General features: G+C 44.2%; 1 protein-coding gene across 1 annotated transcript in view; it reads right to left on the bottom strand.

Moving 5' to 3' along the window:
- Positions 1 to 22,131, bottom strand: part of BACH2 (BTB domain and CNC homolog 2) — a 412,122-nt gene that overhangs the window by 329,068 nt on the left and 60,923 nt on the right. The window contains exon 2 of the mRNA XM_066608426.1: positions 329 to 453. The gene's annotated coding sequence lies outside the window, so the exon portion shown is untranslated. The remainder of the gene's footprint in view (positions 1 to 328; positions 454 to 22,131) is intronic.

The raw sequence follows: 22,131 nt of genomic DNA, 5'->3' as shown, positions 1-22,131 counted from the left end.
TTAATAATTCCATTTCACCAATGAGGACACTGGAAGAAACCAGTTATGTACATTTAGGGGACTTTCGTTATCATCACAGGCTTTGGGCCACTTCTAATGAACTAGGCATAAACTGTACATACAGTGTAAGTGAATAGTCCACCAGAATGAAAACAACTACAAAATACTACACAAAAACTCATCATACATCAGTCTCATTGAGCTTGATAAAGGCGGTATATGTCCTTCGAAACGCCTCGCTCTGTTATAATAATAAAAATCATTAACCCCACGAGCGCAGTCAGTTGTCTTTTCCCCATTTCAAATACATCAGTCTAGGTTTCCTTACCTGAAGCTAGTCCAAAAGCAGTCATTTAATAGTACACTATGTTAGTAGTGCTTGTCAAATGTGATCTTTAATGTTTCCTGGAGATGCAAGTCTCATCCAGATACGTCTTTAACAACTAGCATGATCTGTGAAAAGAAAGGAAAATTACGTTACAGTTTTAATGACTCTAACCAACAGCTGATGTATATTCTTATTCCCAGGTTTGCAATGTTTCATCTATATGTATTTAGCTATTTAGGCAAAATGATCTTATGTAACCAAAACATAATTACTTGAATATGCACAGCTAAGGAAACTTCTAAGAAAGTGGAAACCAGATCAAATTCACTGTAAGCAAGAGAGCATTGTCCAGGTACTTTTTCCATACTAGCTATACACACACTCTTATTCACTTTTTTGTGTCTAAGGCTAGGTTCACACAGGGCGGATTTGCTGCGGTTTTTCTGTCGCGGTTTTGCCGCAGAAGAACTGCTTCTGCGGCAAAACCGCTTCAAAGGTTAATTTCGTGCGGAAAAATCCGCAAGTGTTTTTTTCCGCAGCGCATTTGGCTGCGTCCATAGAGGTCTATGGACAAAAAAGCGCTGCGGAAAAGACTGTAGAATGAACATGCTGCATCTTTTAAAACCGTGCCGCAGTTGCATTTCCGCACTGCGGCTGTGCGGAAAAAATCTGCACTGTGAGAACAGCTTTTTGGCAAATCTCATTTGTGCTGCATTGCACTGCAAACGCAGCGGTTTTGCCGCAGTGCGGATATGCAACGGCAATCTGCGCCAAAACTGCGGCAAGTCTGCCCTGTGTGAACCCAGGCTTAAAGATGCTCTTCGTTTGAACCTCATCTTTAACCCTTTCCAATCCAATTTGTGTCCTGGTTTTCCTAGGGGGGCTTACTCTTTTTCTGCCATTCTACAAAGGCGCTATCTGCTGGCTAAAGCCAGTACTGCATGAGGTGACACGTTGGATAGGCTCCGACAGCAGAGAGGCTGGCAATATACAGTAAGAGTGCCCCAACGGATGTCTTACAACATCGGATCTGTACAGCCTTAAATCATAATGTCTTCAGACGTCAGACACTGGATTGGAAAGGGTTAACCTTGTGCAGTTAGGACATCTATAGCCATCCACGGGCTGACAGCCGACACCCCCTGCAAGAGCCATAATTGAAGAGAACTCTGATCACAGCTGTTAATCCTTTAACCCTTTCCAATCCAATTTGTATCCAGATTTTCCTAGGGGGCTTACTCTTTTTATGCCGTTATAAAACGGCGCTATCTGCTGACTAAAGCCAGTATTGCATGAGGTGACATGTTGGATAGGCTCCAACAGCAGGGAGGCTGGCAATATACAGTAAGAGAACCCCAACGGATGTCTTCGAACATCGGAGCCGTACAGCCTTAAATCATAATGTCTTTAGACGTCAGACAGTGGATTGGAAAGGGTTAAATGCCACTGTCCGTTCTGATAGCGGCACTTAAATGTCCCAAAGTAACAAAATCCTGGGGGAGCCATCCAGGTGTCATGGCAGAAGTGAGCATTCTCAAGTACAAATGAGTAAAATAAAGATTTAACAATTGTAAAAAAAAAACAAAAAAAAAAAAAAAAAAAAAACACCCTTTCGCAGACTTTGGAAAAAAAAATAAATCTAAAAATTGATAATTGATAAATCTGCAGAAGTCCAGTTTATTGAAAATATTACAATAATTAATCTTGCAGGGTAAACTCCGTTAGAAAAGAATAAGGAATTTCAGACTTGCACTTTTTTGGTCACTCCATCTCAAAGTAAAAGCTGAATAAAAAAAACCATCAAAATTGGTACATGTCACAACGCAAAAAAAAAAAAGCCTTTTACATGATCCTATACACAGGGGGGAGGGAAAAAGTTATGGCGGTCAAAATATGGTGGCAGAAAGCAATCTCTGTTCTTATTACATTATTAAAAGTTTTTTTTTTGCAGAGTACTGCATAAGATCTCTATAAGGGCCCATGCCCACAGCCGTGACGGGCCCCGCTAGCTGAGTACTGCAGCGGAGTCCGTCACGGCGATCCCCCCCCCCCCCCCAAAGACCCCATACTTGCCTCTGAATTTGCTGTGCAGCTCCCGCATGACACGCCAGTGCACATGCGCAGTACAGCGCATATCGCGCTGGCAGTGTCTTATGACGCGGCCGGCGGAGCGCGTATTCACGCTATACTTCGGGAGTATAGCGTGACAGGCATCTTCTATTGACTCCAATGGAAGCCGTCTGCGTGTATTCCCCCGGCAAATAGGACATGCAGCAGGTTACTTCACGCTGCAGAATTCCGCAATGGAATTCCGCAACGTGAACATTGAGCTATTTGGCTATGGGCATAATCCGGCAATGGCCATTAGCCCTAAATTTAATATTGCTGTAATCATACTGACTCACAGAATAAAGACGTCATTTTTACTGCACCATAAACACTGTAAAAATAAAACCCTCCCAAAATGGTGCAATTGTGTTTTTTTCCCAATTTCAGCCACACGTAGGAATTTTTTAAAGTCTTCCAATACTTTATATGGAACATTAACCCCTTAGTGACGGAGCTTTTTTTTGCTTTTTTCCATTTTTGTTTCTTCCTACTCCCTTTTAAAAAAATCGTAGCTCCTTTATTTATCCATCGACGTCGCTGTATGTGCGGGATGAGTTGTATTTTTCAATGGCACTATTTATTGCACCATATAATTTACTGAAAAACTTTTTAAAAATTCTTAGCGGAGAAATATGGAAAAAAAAAACGACATTCCACCATCTTTCGGTGCGTCCTGTTTCTACAGCACACAAATTGCAACAAAAACGGCCTATTTTTATTCTATGGGTCAGTATGATTACTACGATACCAAACTTGTATAGTATTTTTTTTTTTGCTGTAGTACTTTTATTTTTTTTTAAGATATTTAATTTTTTTAAATTATTTTCTGCGGTCATTTTGTGCGCGCAATACCTTTTTTTTTTTTTCGTCGACGTAGTTAAGCAAGGGCTCATTTTTTTGTGGGATGTCCTGAAGTTTCCGATAGTATCAATTTGGAATACATACGACTTTTTGTTCGCTTTTTATTGCGTTTTTTCTGGGAGACAGGGTAACTAAAAAAGTGTATTTCCGGCGTTCTTTTTTTTTTTTTTCGGACGATGTTCACCGTGCGGGAAAAATAATTCACTACTTTGATAGTTCGGACTTTTACGGACGCGGTGATATCAAATACATATTTTTATTTGATTTTGATTTTTTAATAATGGATATGGCAAAAGGGGGGCGATTTAAACTTATAACTTTTTTTTTAACAATTAAAAAAACTTCATTGATTATTTTTTTTTACATTACTTTGAAGTCCCCCTGGGGGACTTTAACATGCGATGCTTTGATCGCTCCTGCAGTATGACGTAATGCTATAGCATTACGTCATACTGCTTTTTTACAGGCAGTCTTTCAAGCCACCCTGTGTGGATGGCTTGATAGGCAGTCTGCTAAGGCAGCCCTGGGGCCATTCATTAGGCCCCCGGCTGCCATGACACCTGCACGGTCCCCCTATCTCGCCGCGGGGGGGCCGTGCGGGACCCCCGAACAGCGTTCGGGGGATTTAAATGCCGCTGTCAGAATTGACAGCGGTATTTAAAGGGTTTATAGCCGCGATCGGCCGAAGGGCCGAGCACAGCTATTGCCCGCGGGTGTCAGCTGTAATAAACAGCTGATGCCCGCGCTGTATGGAGGGAGATAGCGCCGCTACCTCTCTCCATACACGTCCTGCAATAGCAGGACGTAGTTTTACGATAGGGCTGTCACTAAGGGGTTAAATGATAACACTGAAAAATACAACTCGTACTGCAAAAAACAAGCCCTCATGTAGATATTTCCCCAGAAAAAAAAACTAATTATGATTTTTTGGAAAGTGTCAATTCCAGAACTGCAGAGTGTAACTTGGGCGCAGTCGCATCAATGACCCTTGGTCATGAAAAGATTAAAGCAGGATATAAAAATTAAATATAAATCTTTTTCTTATAAATCAAAATATGTTAAATTGGCTTTGATAAGCCCTAAAGTATTCTAAGTACAACAATGTTCTAATTAGGTATAAAAGCTGTTTAACAATTTCATGAACAATTTTGAGTACCAATTTAGAAGAATGTGTCTCATATTAATAATAATAATAATAATAATAATCTTTATTTGTATAGCGCCAACATATTCCGCAGCGCATGACAAATGTTACATATAATTTTGAGATGTCAAATCTCTCTCACTTTTTGGCAGTGGAGGTCAATTGGGTATTAGTAAAAATAAAAAAAATAGTTAAGAAAAAAAATTCTTGACTTGTTTATTCTTTGTGCAAGGACAAGTATGTACTTTGCACACATACTTCATTCGCACTGAATGCTTTGATGATCTTATTAAATATTATACACAATTCAGCAGTTAGATAAAAAAAATATCAAGATACATTAAAGTGAATGGCTCTGGTCATTCTGGTTCAACATTCATTGTCAAAGAAGGAGTTGTAGGAATTGAATGACACCTTCTATGTGTGATTGTAACATTAATGACGCGGCCATTTTTCTTCTTGCATTTTCGTTTTTTCCTCCCCCTTTAAAAAAATCATAACTCCTTTATTTATCATCGACGTCGCTGTTTGGGGGCTTGTTTTTGGCGGGACGAGTTGTATTTTTCAATGGTGCTATTTAAAGTACCATTTTTTTTTTTTTACTAAACTCCTCTTTTTTTTTTCAAAGACATTAAGTTTTTTCAATTATTTTCTGCGGTCATTTTGTGCGCGCAATAACTTTTTTATTTTTCCGTCGACGTAGTTGAGCAAAGGTCTCATTTTTTGCGGGATGTCCTGTAGTTTACCATTTTGGAATACATACGACTTTTTGATCGCTTTTTATTGTGTTTTTTCTGGGAGACAGGGTAACTAAAAAGGTGCATTTCTGGCGTTCTTTATTTTTTTTTCCGATCGATGTTCACCGTGCGCGAAAAATAATGTGCTACTTTGATAGTTCGGACTTTTACAGACACGGCGATACCAAATACATATTTTTAATTTATTATTTAGATTTTTTAATAATAGATATGGCAAAAGGGGGGTGATTTAATAAACTTTTACAACTTTTTTTTTCTTTCAATTAAAAAAAACTTTATTGATTTTTTATTTACATTACTTTGAAATCCCCCTGGGGGACTTTAAGATGCGATGCTTTGATTGCTCCTGCAGTATGACGTAATGCTATAGCATTACGTCATACTGCTTTTTGACAGGCAGTCTATCAAGCCACCCTGTGTGGATGGCTTGATAGGCAGTCTGTTAAGGCAGCCCTGGGGCCATTCATTAGGCCCCCGGCTGGCATGACACCTGCACTGCTCCCCCGATCTCACCGCGGGGGGCCGTGCGGGACCCCTGAACATCGTTCGGGGGATTTAAATGCCGCTGTCAGAATTGACAGCGGCATTTAAATGGTTAATAGCCGCTTGCGGCTATTGTCCACGGGTGTCAGCTGTTATAAACAGCTGACGCTCGCAACCTTTTTTCATACATACCCCGCGGCCACAGGGCGTACCGGTAGGTCCTTGGTCGTGAAGGGGTTAATATAAGTAAGTGATTATAATATCAGAGCAAAAGGATCATTTACTACAGAAAACGGAACACTTGAAGGGAGACTCTAGTACACTCTTGTATCACCTCTAGCCTGGAAACGTGTGATACAGGCAGGCATAAAGGCATACAGGTTCTGTATGGTATCCTATGGCATACTAGTCTTCATTTGCTGTAAAAAAGCCTCTAAATCATGTTAACTTGTAGGCTGTCGAAGTCGGCGTCCGAGAAGGTCCCATACATGTTCTGTTGGCAATAAAACTGGAGACAAAGCAGGTCATGGAAGTGTGACAGTGTTATGCAGACATTCCTGTGACACCCTTGCTGTGTGCGGCCAATGATTATCTTGCTGAATATATTGCTGGGCTGTCATTATCACTCATAGTTCTACTAGGGGTGAGTGATTGTTGTATGCAATGGCCCCCCCATACTATCAGTGGGTGCAGTGTACAGCTCCACAGCAAAGTCAGGATTGGGGCGCTCCCCCCTAGGTCTCCAGACACAAACACGGCCGTCATCATTGCCGAAGCTAAACCTGAATGAAATCGCTGAAGACAACCCAGTTCCACTCCATAGCAATCAAGTTTTGTAGTCCACAAAACCACTGCAAACAGAAGCGACAGCGGGTGTAAAGGACAGTACACGTAATGGGTGCCATGAGACCAAGTGTCCTTCAATCAAGCACCTGGAAATGTTTCCAACAGACAAACGCGCCTGTAATGTTGGAGCCACTTATCTCTGGATGGTGGACAACAAAACTGTGAGAGCTGCTTGTGCTTCTCTACTATTGGTCTGTCGAGGGCAACCCAAGCTCGCTCGCCCTGTGTGCGTGCCCTTGTGTATCCACTGATCCCAACATCTCTTAATGTGATCAGAACAGCTCAGGTGGTGGGCAGTTCATCAATACAAACATCCAGCTTCTTGGATTTCAATAATGCACCCGCAATCAAACTGTTAACTGGGGGAAATCTCTTTGTGTTGTGGAGGGGTATAGTGGGCAACAAGCTCTACACAAGCAGGAAAAGTGGTCACTGCACGCTGGGTGCCTCTGAGAGCCTTTTTATAGGCCAATGGTGGAACCACTTTTAGGGCCTTAGATGGCAAGACTGTTCATCTAATCACACCACAACTCTAAATCATTTGCACATATGCCTGGGACGTAGTCTTGCAGAAAAATGTCAACTGCTTCTAAGTGCTTCATAATTTTTGACAATGTGTGTATTTTCTACCTTTGTTTAACCCCTTGAGTGGCAGGTTTCCTACCACCCTGTCGTGCCCACCAGGGCAGGTTTTTTAAAATGGTCTAATCATTGAATTTCAACTAGTTTTGCAGTTGCGTCTCAAGAGCCATAACTTTTTCATTTTTTCATTGACATGGCCATATAAGGGCTTGTTTTTTGCGGGACAAGTTGTGATTTTTTAAACAGGGGGGAGGAAAAAAAGAAATGGGGAAAAAAGAAAAAAAGGGGCCATGTCATTAAGGGGTTAAATAATGTATTAACTTCCTTCTCTGGGTCATTACGACGCACACGGATACCACATGTGTGATTGTATTTTTGATTTTTTTACAAAGTAAAGGGAGACAAGTGTTTTTTTAATTTTTTTAATAATTTTTTAACTTTTTTTTTTTATTTTTTTTTATTTTTTTATTTTTTTTGTCCCTTTAGGGGACTTCCACAGGGACCCATCAGGACCCCTGATCACATTCCGGGGGTCCGATGGTGACTGCCCTTTACATGCTGCAGTGACAACCCCTTTACATGCTGCAGTCACATAGACTGCAGCATGTAAAGGGTTAACACAGCAGAGATCGGAGGTTTTCTCTGATCTCTGCTGTAAGAGCTGGTACCTAGCTGTCCTCTGACAGCCAAACACCAAGCTCTCCCTGCCACAGAGACCATCGGCTTGCTTGACAAGCCGATGGTCTCTATGGCAACTTGTAAACAAAGCAGGACATTGCCGACATGTCGGCAATATCTTCTGCTGGTTTTTCAAAGCCCTTGCACTGCTCTCTGTGGGTCTGTGCAGGCAGAGCACACTGTCACAGCTTGTGGCATTGTGCTCTGCAGCTCCCATAGTGATACATAGCCCGGAAATCTTCCGGGCTATGTTGCTATGAGCAGTGGAGCTCGTCCCCGGAAATTTTCCGGGCGTGCCACTCAAGGGGTTAATGTAGTAAAATGTAGTACTTGTCACTTCTCCATATAATTCTCTTAAACTCATAGAAAAATGTACAAACTGCAATTTTACATGTGCTTTTTATAATTTTAGAACAAAACGTCTAATAAAGCAGCTGTACTTCCCTTAAAACATTTTTTTCTAAAAGTATTACATATTCCACTATAGTAGCCAAAGCCTCTTATAAAGGCAAGATTCTGCAGGCAGTGTCTATAGCTGTCTACAGAGCAGGTAGCAGTTGCCATGGAATCAGTATATTAACACACAAATTCTACACTTAGAAAAATTCTGAAAATTGCTGTGCGTAGGTGGTTGTGCAAAGATAAACGTTTTGAGTTTCTCCAATTAGGTCCAATATTACCAAATAGTAGGTAGAAATTATTTTCATACTATGCTTTTGTGTTTTACAATTTCTGAAAAATATGGACAAGCTTTTCTAGAGGCAATAGTCAGGGAACCTTAGCTCTAATAATTATCGTATACACTCGAGTATAGGCTGACTTTTTCAGCACATTTTTTTATGCTGAAAAAGCCCCCACCCCCCCCTCCCTCATTGAATTCAATGAATGGCTGAGCGCTGCCTGTGATTTGCTGAATGCTGTGACCAATCACAGGCAGTGCTCAGCTGTCATTCAATGAATGGCTAAGTGCTGCCTGTGATTGGTCGAGCACTCAGCCAATCAGACGCAGCCCTTTCAGCAGGCGGGGATTTTAAATCCCCAACTGCTGAAAAAACTTCATTACAGTGTCAGGAACACAAGCGGCTAGACGCGCCGAGCCCCTGGCAGCGGCGGACAGGTGAGTATGTGTAATAAAAAAAATTATATATATAATTTTTTTAATTTCTTTTTTACTACAGCTAGGGATCATTTTCTGGGAAGGGCTTATATTTAAAGTATATACGGTACTTAACAAATTACACTTTTTCTCTGTTTTTATGTAAGATCATTAATGGGAAGACTTATTTGACATATACGTACAAGTAATTCACTTCAAAAACACAGCAGCATATACTGTATGTAGACTAAAAATATACATATAGCAATACCAAAAAAGTATTAGCGTTTTGAACTTTTCTAGATTTTTAGCATGTCTAGTTAAATGGCTTAAAAAGGGTTAACTCACAAAATGAAGTTATTCTGTAGCCACACAATAGGGAATAACTATCTGATCAGTTAAGGAAGATGGCTGAGACTCCCCACTGATCTGGAGAACAGTGGTCCCAATAGTCTCTAAAGGACTAGGGCTCATGAACTCTGCTATCTCCAGCAGTCCCATGCAGCATTGGTGCACGTGTTATCATTGTGCCATTGATATGGAACTCCCGTTCTTGTGATAGGTGGGGATCCCAGCAAAGACACTTTTCAGTTCTGATTTTTTTTTGGTGATTGATCGGGCTTTATTTATTTTATTTTTTTTTTTATAATATTAGCAGTTTAAAATAAAACAAAAATAAAAATGTGTTATTTTAATTATTCTCAAAAAGCTCCCATTTGCTGTCTACGTTAGTTTCTTATTCTTGAGAAATCAGCCTTTTTTGCTAATAGATTCCAGTAACAAGCTTAGCCTTTGTTCACATCACGCTTAGAGCCTTCATAAAGGCCCATTTAAACACAATGATTATCGCTCAAGAGCCAACTTTTGAGTGATAATGGTTGTGTGTAAACGCGCGCCCATCGTGTAATTTTCGTTACCCATTTGCTCATTGTTGTCTTTCAGTCCACTTAAAATCCATTGTTTGGCAGTTCGCTTTTGGCTAAAGGCAGAGCGATTGGCTGACGGGAGGACAAAGTTTCGATTTTAAAACACCCACCTAGTGCTCAACCATTGCCCGTGCCTTTGTGACATACCCTGCGAGCAGCAACCAAGACCATTGAAAAATTAATTCGCCATTTGAAACGCACGTGCTACGGTCAGGGATTCACGGACTAAATTTTTAGTTAGGCTCGCTAATAGGTCAATACACCAAACTACATGTATTTTTGACACTGATGACCAAGAGATTATTTACATACCAATGACAATTCTCACCAGACAATTATGTAAATGTTTGATTGCTCAGCCTCACACAGTATCTAGAAGGGGAGTCCCAAGTCCCCTTTCACCTCTGCTTATCACTTGGCGGTTTCCAACGCCCAGCGACACATATACTGAACTGCCTTTATAATCAAATTCCTCCTCACCACAGTTGAGCACAATGGGGGACTTGGGATCCTCATTCCAGTGATTGGTTTGGGTCTCAGCGATCAAACATTTAACACTTATCCTAAGGATATTACAAATTTGAGGTCGCACCACATTTCTTTGACTCAACTTTTAACCTTACTTCTTAATGTCCAGTTGTCTCTGTGCTTCACATTAGTAATGTGAAAGTAGAGTAAACTACAAAATGAGTGCCATATTCTAGCTTCTTTTTTGACAATTGTAGTTTGTTTGCCATTCAGCAAAACAACACCTACAGCTGACAGACGCTGAGCATACATTTACATACCGATACACAGTTCCTTAGAAGGCTCCTTCCTTCACTTATTATGCATCATTACACAATTGTATGCTTCAGTAATACTCTCAACAATGAACAGTTTTAGGGGGGGGGGGGGCGTTTACAGGAAAAATTGAAGACGAGATAAGAATACGTAATTTTCTCCTACTCTTTATAGACACAATTCCTGGACTGGTACATACAAATAAGTGAAAAGGAGCACTTGCTTTAGGCCTACTTTACATGGCCGAGATAGGCTCTGCAAGCGGAATACCGCAGCGGAGTCCGTCACGACGCCCCCGCTTCCCCCAAAGACCCCATACTTACCTCCAGATCCGCTGCGCGAAGCCTCAAATGACACGTCGGTGCGCATGAGCAGGACAGCGCATGATGCGCTGGCAGTGTCACATGACGCGCCAGTGGTGGGCGGGGAAGCATTTTCACGCTATCTTACGCTGTGCTACAGTGGAAGTATAGCGTGACGGACGGCTTCCATTGACTGCAATGGAAGCCGCTCACGCGTATTCCCGCGGCAAATAGGACATGCCGCGGGTAATTTCTCACTGTGGAATTCCGCAGCATTAGCATTAAGCTATTAGGTTCTATTTAACCTATTTTCTGCATATTTCCGCCACATAATCAGGCCGTGGGCATTAGCCCTTAAAGGGGTTGTCCCGCGCCGAAACGGGTTTTTTTTTTTTTTTAACCCCCCCCGTTCGGCGCGAGACAACCCCGATGCAGGGGGTTAAAAAAACAACCCGCACAGCGCTTACCTGAATCCCGGCGGTCCGGCGTCTTCATACTCACCTGCTGAAGATGGCCGCCGGGATCCTCTGTCTCCATGGACCGCAGGGCTTCTGTGCGGTCCATTGCCGATTCCAGCCTCCTGATTGGCTGGAATCGGCACGTGACGGGGCGGAGCTACACGGAGCTACACGGAGCCCCATTCAGAAAAGAAGAAGACCCGGACTGCGCAAGCGCGGCTAATTTGGCCATCGGAGGGCGAAAATTAGTCGGCACCATGGAGACGAGGACGCCAGCAACGGAGCAGGTAAGTATAAAACTTTTTATAACTTCTGTATGGCTCATAATTAATGCACAATGTACATTACAAAGTGCATTAATATGGCCATACAGAAGTGTATAGACCCACTTGCTGCCGCGGGACAACCCCTTTAACCCCTCAGTCCCCCAAGGGCCAAGTGATTTTATCATTGGATTCCAAGAGCAATAACTCGTTGACATAGTCCTACAAGGGTTTGTTTTTTTGGGACAAGTATTTTTTAATGGCATCACTCTGGGGTACATATAATGTATTGTATAACTTTTACAATGTTTTTTTTTGGTGGAGAGATGGATGGCAAAATTGTTCTTATCTAAAGCAGCATAATTACTGCCCCGCCAAGTTTAAATATTTTTTTTTTAACTACTTTTGCACAAAAAAAAAAAAAAAATATGTTATAATTATTTTTTTATTGAAATTATTTTGAAATAAAAAACGAAATTTGAGAGTTAGCAGGCAGGTCTAAAAAGAAAAGACTCGGTAGACATATCACAATATGGTAACGACAGGCATTAAAGAAAGTGTGTTAATTTAACATAATTGCATGAGTGTACAAAAAGTGAATAAATATTAAAATAAAAAGGAGTAAAGTGTCCGCAAATCACAAAGTTCCATAGAAAGGAAAACTAATCAGAAAGAAGCAGGGGTTGAACAGATCAAAACAAAAACAGACTATACGGTCTCCCATGGCTTTTGGGCCCAGCACAAGCAACACATCTCTGAAAAAAGAACAATGTAGGCAATGTGAACATTATCAGGGGTTTTGAGACAAATATTCCGTCCAATGTACCCAGGAAGAAAAGGAGAAGGTTTTATTAATGCATCTTTAAGAATACAGTTCCTCCAAAAGATATGCAAGATTAATAGAATTAATAACTGCGCTCAAAGAAGGTGCATCTGGAGATTTCGATTTTTTGGCAATTGCCAAGCAAGATATTCACTTAACAACAAGATGGAAGTTAATCTATAGACAAAGAGCAAGTACCAAATCCAGGGCCACATAATGACATGATGGAGTTTAAGCAAAATCAAAAATCGTATTCCAAAAAGAACAAATGACAGGGCAGGACCACCACGTATGAAAGTAAGTACCCCTGAGGCAAAATTCTCTCATAACGCATAAATATTTTTTATGAGGGGTCCCAATGCCTGATTCCATGTGAAACCTTTTTAGTCCAAGACAGAACTATCCTCCATTCCTGCAGTTGGAACTCATAGTTAAGTCTTGTTCTCATGGTTACAAAGTGTAGGAAAATCTAATAAAGAATTATTTTCATATAAATCACCAATTTCCCTTATGCCCACAGATTCCCTAGCTCCAAATTCAAAGTCTGTGAGGTTGGAGCATAAAAAAAAACGTAGAAGGTAAAAAAAGAGATTGAAACTAGAGATAGGGATGAGGAAACCTAATGTGCACATAGGCCATGGTTAGCAAGCTCGATAAGGAATCAGAGGTATTAGTATACCTTGACGCCACCGGAAGCTAGGGGTTTGACAGGAGGAACACACCTGTCACACCACCAGCTCCTGATAGGCTCAAGGCACAAAGGTCCTAGCAGCACAGTGTGGTGGTTGATTTGTCCCATCGCTGCAGCCTTAGGCCTTATGCACACGGCGCTCCTATAAAGACCCCATACTTCCCTCCAGATCCACTGCGCGGGTCCCGCATGACGCTCCGGCGCGCATGTGCAGTACAGCGCATGGCGCGTCAGCGGCGTCACATGACGTGGCCAGCGGTAGGCAAGGCGCGTATTCATGCTATACTTACGCTGTGCTACAGCGGAAGTATAGCGTGACGGGCGGCTTCCATTGACTAAAATGGAAGCCATCCGCGTATACTTCCGCGGCAAATAGGACATGCCGCAGGTAATTTCATGCTGCGGAATTCCTCAGCATGTACATTGAGCTATTACGCGGCGGAAATCCGTCTATGGGAATTAGGACAAAGCCCGAGACCTACAATACTTCTTAGCCTTACATTATTAGCTGTAAATGCTCCCATGTTACTGCTGTAATATGGCAGCATTTACATGTGAGAATGTGATGCCCAAAGAACGAGAGTAACCCTCAGGCTAAGGTTGAAGCGCTAAAACAAATCAATGGAGACGCTGCAGCCACTGTGCTCCGTGCCGGACGGGATTTCTTGCATCCACGCTACGCAGCCGCCCGCTCACCTCTCCTTTGTGGGACGGCCTCACCTCTCTTTTTTTGTCTGCCGCCGCTGCCGTCCACCTCCCGGCTGGCGACTGTCAGGTCTCTTCTGCCGCCTGCATCACTGCAGTGTGACGGGCGCTGGCTGTAAAGCTGCGTGAATTTGTTTTGCCGGCGCCGACCACCGTTTCTACTCTGATGGGGGTGACAATTTGTGGGCCCCCACGCAGGGTAAGGCACTTGCTCCAGGGGGTTTGCGGCTGCAGTGTCGGCGTCCACTGCATGCTTTTTTGTGTTCATCTTTAGTGGACTTGCAGCCCAACACCATGTGCAGCCAATCACATTCAGGGGGTGTTACCCCCGTCAGTCCTGACTCCACCAGGAATTCCTGGTGGTGTCAAGATACACTAATACCGGAAGACGGTAGACCAAATCAATGCCCACCACTTATTCAAAGAGGATATCCACCAATATTTATTTTGTTCTAAAATTGCTGCATGAAAATCACGTTTAATGTCGGGGCTTTCATGCCATATATTTCATAGGGCTTAGCCAAGTTGAAAAATTTAATTTTAGCAGGAGTGACACCACAAATGAAATTGTTAAGAATAGTCTGTAGCTTAGTAACGAAGGAGTTTGGGATAGAGATTGCTACAGTTCTAAAAACTTAGTTATTGCTTGGTTAAACCATCATTTTAACAGCAGCTATCCTTCCCGCCCATAAAATAAAAGGGTTTACTAAAGTTATTGAAGAGTTATGGAATGTAATGAAGCATTTAATTTTTAGTGAATGTACAGGAACTAGGGCTTGTTATATGAATACCTAAATAAGGGATCAATAGTGATTCCGTACATAAGGGAAGGAATAATTAAAAGTTGCTTAGTTTTATCATCAATCCCAACCTCCTGCAATTGAGATTTTGTATTGTTTACCCTATATGATTTTTTTCCAAAACAAGAAGTTACAGATTGGGCCTGTTTTAAAGAGGAGACAGGGTCTGTTAAAGCTGAGACAATGTAATCGGCATACAGTCCTATTTTGTGTTTCTGATGTCCTGGTTTAATTCCTTTAATTTTATTATTGGTTTTAAATCTATTCAGCTAGAGGTTCCATAAGAAAGGCAAAAATAAGGAGGGAGAGAGTGCAGCCCTGTTGAGTTCTGTTAGAAATTGTAAATAAAGGGGAAATGCACCCAGATGAAGAAATCCGTTAAAATGGTGTCCAAATAATGAGATTCAGGAACCAATGTGTTCCATCAGGGGACTGTGGGACAAAACATACCGCAATTGCAGCAACCAGCATTAAAAGAATAGTAAAAAAAAGGAAAAAAAAGTTGGATGTTGAAGATCATAGCAGAAAATTTTACATTACTGTTCAATAGGGAAATAGGACAAAAATTGGTGGGGGAAGTGGATTCTTTGGCAGGCTTGGGTAAAGTAACATTAAGGGGCTCTAACATTTCTGAAAGAAAGGAACCCATCTATTGCCTCATTAAACACTGTCACCAGATAGAATATAGAAACCTAAAAATTATCCTTTATTTAGATTACTTAAAACCAGGGCCAAGGACAGGCTAAAATACAATAGACACCTCCAAAGATCAGAGAGACTAGCGTGTAAAGGGAATGGAATGTTCCCAATGAAAGACACCCCTAATCAAATAAACCAACCCACAAAAATGGACTAGTGGGTTACCTTTAGGACAATCCTGAATATGTGACCAGGATTTGGATGAGGGATGTTTGGTCAGAGGAAGCCAGCCAAAGAGGATTTAAGCTGTGGCAAGCCCGCTCGAAGCATGCATCACTCTCCACAAAGCAAAAAAATGTGTTTTGAAAAGACTATTCAAAAATAGGAGAAATCTATTAGAACACGACAAACAAAGGCTGAATACATACACGTTAAAAAAAATATTCAGAACTATAGAGAAAGCTTTAATGACCACAGTCACAATCCAACTATATCTATACGGCTTGTGGCTGGAATGCCAAACCAAGTAGAAGAAAAAATAACCTCTCAACGTGATACAAGAGGATTACTGGAAGGCTCATATGCTCTTACAATAATGATATTAGTATCAGAATGATTAGATTATCGATCTAAACTCATCACTAGAGCTAATCAAAAAGAGTGCATGGCTCATTACTCAAGTTTTGATCTTGATAATATTTCTAATCTTGATTGAAAAGCCAGGTAGCCTGTCAGCAAGACTACTGGGCTTATCAGGGGAGGAGGAAAGAGTTCAGACAGCTGCTCTGTGGATTAACCCCAGCAGTCACTGGCGTACCACTAGGGGGTCGCAATTGTGACCCAGCCCCTTTACAAACGGCCCCCTGCCATTAAAAGTCTTACTGCCACGCCCCGCAGGATGCTTAGGGAGGGGAGGGCCATTACCGGGAAGCCAGCAGCCAATCACAGGCTGCAGACTCCCCCAATGCACGCTCCTTCCTTCCACTGAGAGTCTGCAGTTGTGATTGGTCGGCCGCGTGATTGGTCCGGCCGGTAGTGCACTGACAGTGTTGGGGAGGGGAGGAGGAGTACATGCGGTAGCAAGTACTGCACATACTCAAATATGTACAACTGTTATAAGTTATACTAGCTGTACATATATAATTATATACAGGAGATCTCCGGGTTACATCAGCATGCTCCACATCACTATATACAGTGTTACAGAGGGATGTACATCTACCGTATATAGTGATATGGAGCATGTTGATATAACCTGGATATCCTTTGTATATAATTATATATGTATAGCTGGTATAAGTTATACATCCTGTATTTAGTGATATCAACCATGCTGGTATACCCTGACCCAGGTTATATCAGCATGGTCCATATCACTATACACAGGATGTATAGCTTAATTAAATACAGGAGATACCCAGGTTAGGGTGGTTTCACACCTGCACTGGTGAAATCTGCTTTTCTGCTCCCTTAGGGGGGTAGGAAAGGGGAATCACCGCGACCGAACGTCTCAGCCTCTGGACAGAAGCGAACAGCACTGGATGGACCCCATTGATTATAATGGGGTTCATCCGCTTTCCGTCCAGCTGCCTGGCTTTTGGAGAGAAGAAAAAGCACAGCATGTAGTGCTTTTTCTTCCAGTATTTTGAGCCAGATCTGTGACAGAATCTCTGACCGGAGGTTCCAACACAGGTGTTAAATCGGCCTTACACCAAGCATGGTCAATATAACTGTATGCAGGAGATTTATTTACTTCTCCCTGTATATAGTGATATGGACCATGCTGGTGTAACCTAGTATCCTCCTGCATATGATTGCATGCTTTACACACAATAAAAAAAAAAATGCATCAGGCTAGGGTGGTTAGCTCATGAAGGAGTGAGTCGCATCCCAGCTCGGCTCCCGCGACTGACCCCTATATCTTTGTCCGTGGATGACCCAGACCCGGCTACTCACAACCATGGCGATGGGAAGGAGGAGAGGAACCCCATGGGCATCGCCGAAAGTCTCCGGGAGCGGCATTGCAGCGTATATGAGGAGAGCGGCAGGAGAGGAGCGCCGAGCCGCCGCACCCAAGATGGCGCCCGCAGCACCTCCGGCGAGACCTGCAAGCTCCGACTCCGAGCAGGAACAGCCGCCGGAGATGAGTGAAAGGAGCGAAGACACCATACACCGCAGTGCTGACAGCAGGCACAGCGGGGAGAGCGGAGGAGACAGTGGAGAGGCGCCGGAGAACAGCGGCCCCCCCGAGATGGCCAGGAACAGCAGAGGGAGAGCGAGCGCAGCCAGCCGGGACCGGAATATAACACCAGCGGCGGCAGGAGCGGTGAGTGAAGCAGAAGAGCCGGGCACAGGGGAGAGAGATGACATACTCTCCCCAATGATTGTAAACACCGGAGCCCCGGACACCCCACTGCACACTCTATACCAGAGCCCCACAGGAACACAAGTACCAGGGGACACAGCCCAACAGGGCAGAGCCCCTCCATATTGCTCCATACTAAAAGGGGCCCCGTCACCCCAAGGGGTAACAGGCTCGGCCTCCTCTGACAGCAAAACACGGGCTAAAGCCAGCTCAAGCCTTGAGCTCCCACAATCCCCAGAGCCAAGGGGAGGACCCCCATCAAACAAACACCCACAAACAAGGGATCATACCCCATCACTGTGCCATGTCCTGTCGCGGCCCAGCTCCCCACCGACACACAGCTCCCCCGAAGCATCGCCAGGATCTAGAGACCCTCTCAAAGATCCCTCAAATAGCCTCCATCTTGATGCAGGGGCCGGCCCTACAGTTCAGCAAACCCATAGCTCCCCGCTCCCACAAAGAAGCGGGGTCCAGAGGAGACCCACACAGTTCGCCCCGCAGAGCGCAGCTAAACCCAGGGTCCTGAAGACACAACCATGTAAACCAAACCCAGATAGCGGGGATAACCCCAGTGACATAGTAGGCCAACCGCACCTCCGGCGTCCCACACAGAGAGAACCCAGCAATCCAACCCTCACACCAGTGGCCGAAGACGGCTGGGACTGGAAAAGTCACCTCCGGGCCCTACCGACGCAGAACCATATCGACACTCTCTTTCAGCAACTCGAGACTGCGCGCAAGAAGGATGTAGAGTCCCTGCAACACGAGATTCGACAAATAGGCCAGAGAGTAGAGGCAGTGGAGGCGGCTCAGGAAAAGGTCACAGAGACTCTCGAGGCCCATGATCAAGAACTTCATCTACACTCACAGCAGATCCAAGAGCTCTATACACATCTAGATGACTTGGAAAATCGTCATCGAAGAAATAATGTGCGTATAAGAGGCCTTACTGAAGAAGTTGAACCATCACAACTCGAAAACTGGGCCCAGTCATTTTTTAACAATATACTAAAAAGACCAGAGTCCTCCACACTAGAAATGGACAGAATACACAGATCACTAGGCCCGAAATCCTCCGACCCTGGCAGACCAAGGGACGTGATCTGCCGAATCCATTTCTATAAGGACAAGGACCTAATCTTACAAAAAATACGTTACATCAAAGACCTGTCTTTCAAGGGAACCCCGATCCTGATTCTTCCGGACCTCTCTCGACGAACCCTACAGTTGCGCAGAGCCCTGAGGCCCTTACTGACTCTCCTTCAGGAAAGAGAGATCCCCTATCGGTGGGGCTTCCCCTTTCAATTACACGCCTCCAAGAATGGCAAGTCATCAACATTTCGAGGACCGGGAGACTTGCCGCATTTCCTGGGCGCTCTGGAACTCCCTCCAGTCCAACTTCCGGACTGGCCGTCGCCGTCCTTCCTTCCGGTGCAGCCCCCAAGAAACACGTGGCAACCTGCACCCCCGAGGTCCAGACGCCGACGCAGAGACCTCCGCCAGGGAGGAAAAAACGACGACAGAAGTGGAGCAGTAGAATGATCCGGACGAACTCATTCTTATTCTGTCATGCAAAGCTATACCGATCTGATTCATCTGTTTCCATATCTATACTCCTTCCATATCTATCCCCCCCTCTTTCATGTTCACCCCTTCTAGATGAACACACTATAATCCTAAACCAACAGGGGAGGGAACTGACTCGGCCGGGTCTGGGAACGTTCACATACATGCCTAATAGTCCCGGACGTTAAACCCGGGAATCATTCTTCATACGGGGTCGGGAAGCGGGAGAGAGCCCACCCCTTCGTAGCTTTCACTCTCCCACGTAGGGCTAACAGCTTATTAAAGCTGTTGTTTCCTGCCTATCCTAGGCAGACCATTAGTTATAGGGGTCTCTTAGTGCCCCTTCACCAATTACTGTTTGTTTGCAAGTTACATGTTTCTCCCCCCTATGTTATTCCCTTATGTGTCTTCCCCTCTTGTGTCCACTTCTCCCCATTTCCCCCCACCCACTACCCATCCGAGGGGAGAGGGGAGGCACGCAATCACCCCCGCATTTAAGCCCAAATGGCGAATTTAACCTTCTGCACCTACAACACCCAAGGCCTGAACAGCCCCCAGAAGAGAAGACAACTCCTCTACCACTTACATAAAAAAAAGGTGATGGTAGCTATGCTACAAGAGACCCACTTCAAGGCAGGGTGCGTGCCAACCTGTTCCTCCTCATACTACCCCACGTGGCTACATAGTCCCGACCCCCTGAGAAAGGCGGGAGGGGTTTCCATTGCCTTACATAGGACCCTCCAGTACCAGCAAGTCGACTCCCTGATTGACTCAGGAGGCAGATATATTTTTCTTAAAGTAGAAATACTAGGTACAGTAACCACCTTTGCCAATATTTATCTCCCCAACCAGAACCAAGTCTCCGCTGCGCTGAGGGTGCTGAATGCCCTAGCCAACTTTGCAGACGGATCGAAAATTATTATGGGTGGAGACCTCAGCATGGCAATGGACCCCGTCATGGACACCACATCGGGTAAGTCCTCCGTCTCCCGGGCAGCAACCAGGACACTCAAAAAAAAAATAAGACACACTACATTTAATAGATCTCTGGAGAATATTGCACCCAGACACCCGAGATTACACTTTCCAATCAGCAGCTCACAACTCCTATAGCAGGATTGACTATCTTTTGATCTCACACAGTCTCTTAGATAGCTCCCCCTCGTGCTCACATGGGGACATGCTGTGGTCAGACCATGCCCCAGTCTTTGGGGGCCTAGCGGGCTGGGGAGCTACACCTAGAAGCCAGTCCTGGAGACTTAATGATAACCTCCTAAAAGACTCTCTATGCGTAGCAGCACTCAGAAAAGAGATAGAAATCTTCAAGGAGACACACTAAGCGGACCAGACCCCCGCACCTATAAAATGGGAAACCCTTAAGTGTATACTAAGAGGCGTGTTGATCTCCCAGGGGGCCAGGATCAAAAAAGAAAGATCGGCCACCCTCACGGGGCTATTGGCCACCCTGAGGGCCAAGGAGACCGCTAATAAAAGACAGCAAAGTGAAGTCCTGAGAGCGGAAATATCTTCAATCCGCCAACAGATCTTGGGGATACTAGATCAGCGCTCTCTGGCCTTCAGGGACAAACTTAGAAAAGGGTCGTTTGAATATGGGGATAAATGCGGAAACCACCTAGCCAGAACCCTTCACCTCAGGTCCCCCCAAACATATATCCCCAAAATCCAAACTGCCAGAGGTCAATTGGTCCATAACACCAAAGACATATTGGAGGAGTTTAAATCCTATTACGATAAACTCTACAACATCCCAACAGAGCCCCATGCCCCAACCCAGCTCCTTAAAAACGAGATAGACACCTACCTTTCCGAACATGCCCCTAAGAGCCTGACATCAGCGGAGGCAGAGGCCCTGGAGCAAGATTTCACACCAGCAGAACTAACCGACATAATCCAAAACCTGAAAGTCAACAAGAGCCCAGGCCCAGACGGGTATACGGCCAGATTTTACAAACTATTTGCGGAAGAACTAGCCCCAATAGCACTAGACGCTTTCAACACTGTAAGCAGAGGCCACCCGTTCCCCACGCAGGCATTACAAGCTCATATCACAATTATACTTAAACCGGATAAGGACCCCTTGGCCTGCGGGAGCTATAGACCAATCTCACTAATAAACGTAGACATCAAGATGTTCGCGAAACTGATAGCAAATAGATTACAGAACCAAATCCCCAGAATGATCCACTTGGAGCAGGTCGGTTTTGTTCCTGGCAGAGAGGCAAGGGATAACACCATTAAAACAATGTCCCTAATAGCGAGGGCCAAATCAACAAATACTCCCCTATGCCTCCTGTCGATTGACGCAAAGAAGGCTTTCGACAGGGTGAGCTGGGCCTTCCTCTCAGCCACGCTAGAGAAAATCGGACTGGGCCCACGGATGCTCCAGTGGATCATGGCGCTCTATCAGGACCCCACGGCTAAAATTAGAGTGAACGGGACGTTGTCCGACCCGTTCAGAGTGAGCAACGGGACGAGACAGGGGTGTCCCCTCTCCCCCTTTCTGTACATCCTTACCATGGAAGCCCTAGCCAATTCCATCCGAAGCAACGACTCAATAAAAGGCCTTAAGATCAGCTCCGCAGAGCATAAAATGGCATTATTCGTCGATGACCTGTTATTATATTTATCCAATCCCCGAGTCGGCATGCCTGTGCTCTTAAAGGAATTCGAAAAATTCGGGAGAATTAACAACTATAAAATTAATGCACAGAAATCAGAGGCCCTGAACATCTCGCTACCGCAGGCCGAGGTTACCCACCTGAGATCGGTACTCCCCTTTCGGTGGGTTGACTCACACTTAAAATACCTAGGAATAAACATTTCAGCAGAGCTGGCCTCAGCCTATAAATTAAACTTTATTCCCTTTGTCGAGAACCTGGAGAAGGACTTGGGCAAATGGAATCC

The sequence above is a fragment of the Eleutherodactylus coqui genome, chromosome 1, assembly GCF_035609145.1.
Source record: "Eleutherodactylus coqui strain aEleCoq1 chromosome 1, aEleCoq1.hap1, whole genome shotgun sequence".
Lineage (NCBI taxonomy): Eukaryota > Metazoa > Chordata > Amphibia > Anura > Eleutherodactylidae > Eleutherodactylus > Eleutherodactylus coqui.
The sequence above is the reverse complement of the archived record's forward strand: the minus strand, read 5'-3'. Positions and strand labels throughout refer to the sequence as shown.